This window comes from Meles meles, chromosome 14 (assembly GCF_922984935.1).
Source record: "Meles meles chromosome 14, mMelMel3.1 paternal haplotype, whole genome shotgun sequence".
In the NCBI taxonomy this organism is placed as follows: domain Eukaryota; kingdom Metazoa; phylum Chordata; class Mammalia; order Carnivora; family Mustelidae; genus Meles; species Meles meles.
Genome location: NC_060079.1, coordinates 78,696,425 through 78,704,755, shown reverse-complemented (window position 1 = coordinate 78,704,755; position 8,331 = coordinate 78,696,425). Strand labels below are relative to the sequence as shown.

General features: G+C 35.8%; 1 pseudogene; it reads left to right on the top strand.

Annotated features, from left to right (window-relative positions):
- The first annotated feature begins 6,104 nt into the window (after nucleotides 1-6,104).
- Nucleotides 6,105-7,493, top strand: LOC123925085 (annotated as a pseudogene).
- The last annotated feature ends 838 nt before the right edge of the window (nucleotides 7,494-8,331 follow it).

Sequence of the window (8,331 nt, the reverse complement as noted above, 5' to 3'; positions counted from 1 at the left end):
GAACTGAGCTGAAGTTCTCCTTGTTTTTATTTTATTACATCCATTGAAGAGAATAACAAAAAATATTCTGTTACATCTTCTAATTCAACTTCTTGAGTATCTTTTCCTTTTGTAATTTTATTTTCATTCAGGGTTGCTTTTCACCCATGGACTATTGTGAACCAATTACCCCATATTGTCAAAGTATCGAAACAGAAAACCATTGTTGTTTGTTTTTGTTTTTGCCAGTGCTCATGAAGGTTTGAAGCTTTTCTCTGCTCCTGGGCAAGGTTTCATTTTGATTTCTTGGTTTGGGACCTTTGAGCATGACTGGAACAGGTCTTGGGGTTTAATGGTTTCTGGTGATTGTTTTACTTTTCTTTAACCTTCACACTGGGCAGAAAGTGAGCATCTTTGCATCTTGCATCTTCCCTATCCCGACACACAGAGCTTTTTTTTTTTTTTTTTTTTTTAATTTTATTTATTTTGACAGACAGAGATTACAAGTAGGCAGAGAGGCAGGCAGGGGGTGGGGGGGAAGCAGGGTCCCCGCTGAGCAGAGAGCCCCATGTGGGACCCAATCCCAGGACCCTGAGACCATGACCTGAGCTGAAGGCAGAGGCTTTAACCCACTGAGCCACCCAGGCACCCCGGACAGAACTTTTCTAAACACAGAAATTCTTGCAAGTTTTAGGCTGTGAAAAAGAAAGATCTTTGTTTCGGATTCCTACCATGAAGCATCTGAGGCCACATTTTCCAGATCTTGTCACCTACCGGCCAATGGTTGCATTAATTCTAGCTTACTAATCTTTGAGTTTCATATTTATTTCCAAGTATGGTTTTATTTTTTCTATTAATTTTATAAATACAGTGTTATCTATTATCTCTATTACTTTTCAGTTGGGCAGAAGCAGAAGCAGTCAATGCTAGTTTACATGACCATATAGAGATGTTTCTCTTAAGATTTTATAATAATTTTTATTTTTATTTTAAGGTAAAGGAATACATATTCCAAGTTATTAGTTGGAATAGGATATATGGAGGTAGAAAACATTGTTTTAATGAGCAAGAATATTTTTTAAGAATTTTAATAATTATAAGATTAACAAACAATGTAGGATTAAAAAAGTTATCTGATATCACATGATTTTTGCTAAAGAATTTTTTACTTTGGATTTGTGTGGTGTCGCTATACTATAGTATATCTTGTTATAATCTAAGCTTTTACACTCTGCAATGGAGTACTGATGAAGTAATATGGATTCTGACATTAAGCTTTTTTATAGGTTTCCTAGCTTACAAGTGACTTTTGAAATATATATTAACTAATATTTAAGATATTTTCATAAAATTCCCAATTTCTTTTTTAGAAGATTAGATACTAGTAAAAATGCCATCAGAAAGAACGTATATTTATATACCTTAAATGGATTTATATATGTACATACATATAAATTTGGGACTTGGATATTAAAATAATACATCACTTTTATCCACATCTATAAAGAGTTTAAAAGAGAAATCTTATCTGTACATTGGTACAATACTGCTATAAATTAATGCCTTTAAAAATCTACTTTTCCATAAAAGAAATATTAGCAAGATTTGTTTTTTCTTTAAAAAGTCATATTGTCTCTGGATATAACTGATATGGTATCAGCTTATAAAAAAAAAGATGAATGTACCCTCCAGGCTAATAAAGTGGCATGTCATTAAATGCTCTAGACCTTGCCCTGAACTTTCCAAGTTCATCCTGACTGGACCCATGTATACAGCAGGAGCTTCTGAGACGGAGATATCTGCTGTTCTCATATGATCTATGGCAGGGGATAGTCCCAAAAGAAATTTCAGTTGCTTAGCCATATTAAAAACATTTGATAATATAATTTATTAAGTAATGTCTTAAAGAAAAATGGCATCAAAATAACATGTCATGCAAGACAGTCTCTTTAAAATGAACACAATCACAGCCTTTATTTTTTAGAAATTATCAGGCTAATTGTGATTTGGGGGAAAAAAAACAATGAAAGCAGGTTGATAGATTATTAACAAAAGACCTAAACATATCACAAATATACACTAATATACGATGTGAATAATTTATTGGGTAAATATGTGTACTCTTCAGTGTTGGTGATTTGACATGTTTTATATTGTTCTTGGCATTGGAAATTTCATGATTATCATGATCAACAAGGAGCAAACACTACTGAATGGAAACCAACTTTTTAAGTAGAACTATCGGCTGTGGAATCCTGCTGCCGAATAGTTATGATATGTTTATGTATATAACACCGCTTTCATAAACCTGCAAAATACTGTGTTCCTAATGGGGGCTGAAAAACATTAGCTATTGAAACATTCTGAGGTTGAACACTATAAAGTCTGAAATTTCTCTTAGTTTATCAAATGGTTTGGTGACAAGACCCAGGACCTATTCCAGCCACATTAGTAAGGAGTATGGAGTAGTGGAAATTTTATTTTACTGAGATTGTTAGTACCAAGGGAGTCTGAGAAAGTGAAAGCAGGGTAAATGCTAGAGTAACTGAGTTCTTGTAATGACTGACCACTGAATTAAGATGAAGAAGAAAGAGGCAGAAGAAAGAAGTTAAGGTATGAGGAAAATGGGAGGCTTTAGAACAATGGTAGATGCTATTGTGCTTGAACTATAGGAAGGGTCATTGTGCAATTGTGAGTGAGCTCTCAGAGTGGAATGCTTCCCATTAAGATTATGGAGGTTTATACAAGGAGTAGTAACAATATTATCTGAGGTATGACAATTTAAGTTTTTTTTAAAAAACAAAGATTACAGTATCTTGTGGCCCGCCCCCCCCACACAGAAATATTATATGCTCTAGTGAAATTAAAATTTTGGCTCTCACCACTCACTGATCACACCCTCCTTCCTCTCCTTACTCTGTACTTTTTGTTTTCTCCAGGTTGCAGAATTCTACTGGTTTTTCACTTCCTCCATGATTCTTTGTGACACCAGTCTTACATTATTTCCCATTTTTTAATCAACTACATTACTAATGTTAATATTAATTTTCATAAACTTCAAAATGACTTTGCCCAGAAGATAACAAGAGATTTATTTATAATTATATGTTTATTTAAGATATAGGTATCAAGTATTAACCAACAAGTTCATGTCGAATGTATTAAGCATTTGAAGAACAAATGAAATAATAAAATCATGAATGCATAAGTGAATAAAAGAACAAGTGAAAGTTTTGTTTTCTTCTAAATTTTTTTTTCTTCCAAAATTTTCTAGCTATCACTAAGATACTCAGACACTGGATTGATCAGATTATTGATCTGATGAGGTTTGACAGGTAAATATTATTACTTTTTCCACCCTCACTTGGGTTGATGTCATAGATAGACTGAAATAGAATATAAAAGACCTGAGTATAACCCCGACCTCTATTATTTAATTGATGATGAACTTCAAAAATGCCACATAATTCACATAAGCATGATCTCTACATTTTTAACAAAGGGCATTATTAATCCATGAGACATTAGCACTGAATCAAAAAATATTTGTATTCTGTGGCAGTTATCGAATATGATTTTTTTTAAAGATTTTATTTATTTATTTGACACAGATAGAGATCACAAGTAGGCAGAGAGGCAGGCAGAGAGAGAGAGAGAGGGGAAGAAGGCTCCCAGTTGAGCTGAGAGTCCAGTGTGAGGCTCGACCCCATGACCCCGGGATCATGACCTGAGCTGAAGGCAGAGGCTTTAACCCCCGGAGCCACCCAGGTGCCCCCGAATATAAGATCTTGTTCAATCCACCCAAATCTACTTTTCTCACCCATTCATGTTAATGGTATTAATCACAGAGCAATTAAGAAGTTAACATAATGCAACATCTTTTATATCACAATACCCTAAGAAAATATTAAGTACTTTCATAAGCTCATCTTCTTAATTTTGGTGAATTAGCATTTTTTATTTATGTTCCCTAGTGCTTATATTAAATATTCTCATTTAAGCTTAGAAAAACCTAAATATCACATATCAGCTTAAGCTAGGTTGGATAAATATTGGAAATTAATATACAAAGCTCTAGTATACCTAAAATATAAATATTTTTATGATCCTAATCATATCTCAATATATTGGTGGTTAATATTTGCTAGGCTTTGAGTTTTGTATGTTTTGTATTGTATGAAAAGAAATTTGGCTTTAAGCTTCATGACTTTCTGCAAACATTGTATATTCTTTTTTTTTGTATTTATTAATGGGTTACTTCATCTCAATGACATAAAAGTATATGTTCCACAGAATTATTTATTATTCAATTATATTCTCTACTGTATTACATTAAGTTGCTACTTTTTTCATGGAGAAGGTTTATTACGAAAGACTCTATACAAATAATCTCACTATATCTATATCATAAACCGAGTGAATTCATTATTTGCAAGAGAAAAAATTAATATAGTTCACCTTCAGTGCTGGTGGTCCAGAGCTAGAGGTCAAAGTACAGATCCCACACTTAAAATCACTCTGAAGGTCATAGAAAATACAGCATCTAAAGACCCAAATGAGATTGAAAGAGACTCAATATGAGATGATTGTGAAATCATTTGGGCTTCCAAGTATATTATCCTGGACGGATGGTATCAAGATACTCCCCTCTCCAAGGCCATTCACTTTTCATTCATTGGTTTGATAATCTTAAAATAAACAATGATTATGTGTTAGATATTTAGCTTTTAGCTAATAAATTAGTTTAATCCAGAAGTTCTATGCCTAGCTGGGAAAATATATGTGAAAACAACTAATCCCATGTAAAATGATTGGATCTGTAACACATGAATAAAGAAAATTCTAGAAAATTCCAATGTGAACATGAACCTGGAAGAGTTCAGAAACATCTCACATTCGATAGGAAAATTACCTTTTAAATTATGCCTCACAGTAGAAGAATGTTAGATTTCCCTCTGCAATAACAATGACATAAAAATTTGGGAGAGACACCTTGGTTTTTGTAAGATTCTAAATGGCAGGCTCTGAAAATGACCATTCATCTGGCTGGAATCACGTCAGTACTGTGGCCATGTGGAAAGGACTGTCGGGAAGTCATTGACATTTGTCACAAAACGATCCTGATGTATTGGGTAGAAATCATTTCCTAGCTGTACAAACAAATACTGAGACTAAAGCCTCACATTAAATTTAATTAGTTAATGTGTTTCTTACTTTATTGCACTGGAAATTAGTACTTTTCTTTAAGCAGATGTTCATTCCTCTTGGGAAAATTTATATTATTTCTGCCTCTTTTTAGAATCTGTGTCAGAAGACAACCATACTCTGTGGAATGAACAGCAGAATCTGTGAAGTAGAGAGAGCTGGAACAAGGTCCCAGGTGCACTCCATAACAACTGTGATTGCTAAACTTCTCTGGGCCAAAGGTGTCCGGCTAATAAAATAAAGCATGACAGAATTAAGATGACATCTATCCTTCACCTGTGCAGAGATGTTATAAGACAAAATGAGGCAATCAGGGAATCATAAAAAAAAATAGGCCTGATAGAAACTTCAAAAGGCTAAGCCTTTTTTCCCCCTTTCTTTCACAAGGAAAGTATTTATTTTATTTGAAAAAGTAAAATGAAGAAATAACTTCAACTAGAAAGAAGAATAACAAGCTCATTTGGAAGTCTGCTCAATTATCAAACAAGGATTGTTAAAAAAAATCATGTTTTATGTAAGTGTCATATTAGTCATGTAAGTTTAATTTTTTAAAGTGTCATGGATTCCTTCTACAAATGCCTTTGTATACTCTAATATGAAAATAAGTTATTTATTCCATAAATACTAAATTAGATATAATTGATTTCTATATAAGTTGCCATGTAGGCATATTACATTTTGTTTCTGCTCTTTCTTTCATATGATTCCTTGGACGTTGCTGGATAAGGATATCTGATTTCCTTTTTTTCACTCTTCCCAAGTCTAATTTTCAAATATTATTTCCTTCTTGTGTTCCAGGAACTGGACAGAAAACTATCGGTGTTGACTGCATTTATTAAAAGAACCTCTTTCTATGTACTCATAAAAACAGATGGAGTACAAATATCTATTAAAAGATCAGAAAGTTTTGACCACCGGAAGCGACGAAGGTGCTGTGTAATCACTGAGCAGTTGAGGCCCTCGGAGCTCCGAAAATGCCTGATTACCTCGGTGCCGATCAGTGGAAAACCAAAGAGGAGGAGAAGGACCACATGCCCATCCGAGCTCTGGATGAGGGAGATATCGCCTTGCTGAAAACTTACGGTCAAAGCACTTACTCTAGGCAGATAAAGCAGGTTGAAGATGACATTCAACAACTTCTCAAGAAAATTAATGAGCTCACTGGTATTAAAGAGTCTGATACTGGCCTGGCCCCACCAGCACTCTGGCAGATAAGCAAACACTGCAGAGTGAACAGCCTTTGCAGGTTGCAAGGTGTACGAAGATAATCAATGCTGACTCGGAGGACCCAAAGTACATTATCAATGTGAAGCCGTTTGCCAAGTTTGTGGTGGACCTCAGTGATCAGGTAGCACCTACCGACATTGAAGAAGTGATGAGAGTTGGGGTGGACAGAAATAAGTATCAGATTCATATTCCGCTACCTCCCAAGATTGACCCAACAGTTACCATGATGCAGGTGGAAGAAAAACCTGATGTCACATCAGTGATGTGGATGGCTGTAAGGAACAGATTGAGAAACTTCCAGAAGTAGTTGAAACCCCATTACTTCATCCAGAGAGGTTTGTTAACCTTGGCATTGAGCCTCTCAAGGGTCCGCCGGGTACAGGCAAGACCCTCTGTGCTCGGGCAGTTGCTAACAGGACTGATGCTTGCTTCATTCGAGTTATTGGATCTGAATTTGTACAGAAGTATGTTGGTGAGGGGGCTCAAATGGTTCGTGAGCTCTTTGAAATGGCCAGAACAAAAAAAGCCTGCCTCATCTTCTTTGATGAAATTGATGCTATTGGAGGGGCTCGTTTTGATGACGGTGCTGGAGGAGACAACGAAGTGCAGAGGACAATGCTGGAACTGATCAATCAGCTGGACGGTGTTGATCCTCGAGGTAACATTAAAGTGCCGATGGCCACTAACAGACCTGATACCCTGGATCCGGCACTCATGAGGCCAGGGAGGCTGGACAGAAAGATTGAATTCAGCTTACCTGATCTAGAGGGTCGGACTCACATTTTTAAGATTCATGCTCGTTCAATGAGTGTCAAAAGAGATATCAGATTTGAATTGTTAGTGTGACTGTGTCCAAATAGTCCTGGTGCGGAGATTAGAAGCGTCTGCACAGAAGCCGGCATGTCTGCCATCAGAGCACGGCGAAAAATTGCTACCGAGAAGGATTTCTTGGAGGCTGTAAATAAGTCTTATGCCAAATTCAGTGCTACTCCCCGCTATATGACATACAACTGATCCCGAACGCTTTCATGAAAACACTTCCTTTTACTGGAATCCTAACTTTATTAAATACCCTTGTTAATAACCAGGACTCGCACAAAAATAGTGTTTCGAATTGTATGTTTTCTTCAGATGTCTTTGTAGTACAATAAAAAGTGGTATCTGATGTCATCAAGCAGAAAAAAAAAAAAAAGATCAGAAAGTTTAAGATGGCATCCTGGGTCATGCTTATGTTAATATTAGATGGACTCAAATGGTTTTGTGCTTCTAGTTGATATATAATTAGGAATAGAACTATTATTGGGCACCTGTGTGGCTCAGTTGGTTAAGTGACTGCCTCTGGCTCAGGTCATGATCCTGGGGTCCTGGGATCAAGCCCCACATCAGGCTCCCCCTTCTCTGCGTGGATCCTACTTCTCCTTCTCCCGCTGCCTGCTGCTCCTCCTGCTTGTGCTCTCTCATTTTGTGTCAAATAAATAAATTAAATCTTAAAAAATGAATAGATGTATTATTGTTGCATACTTTAGAGGTTCAAGTATAATTCGATCAAGTTTCTGGATTTGCTTGCCCTTAGACTTTTATTTCCAATTTTGTATTTTACTTTAAAAATGATGGGATGCCTGGGTGGCTCAGTGGGTTAAGCGGCTGCCTTGGGCTCTGGGCATGATCCCAAGGACCTGGGAAGAATGTCTCATTGAGCTCCTTGCTCAGCAGGGAGCCTGCCACTCCTTCTGCCTTCCACTCCCCCTGCTTGTGCTCTCATGCACTCTCTCTTTGTCAATAATAAATTAAATAAATTAAATAATTAAATAAATTAAATAAACAAAGTAAATAAATTAAATAAACAAATAAATTAAATCTTTTTAAAATAAAATAAATAAAATAAAAATGAAATGGATGTAGGAAAAGAAGGGAAATATA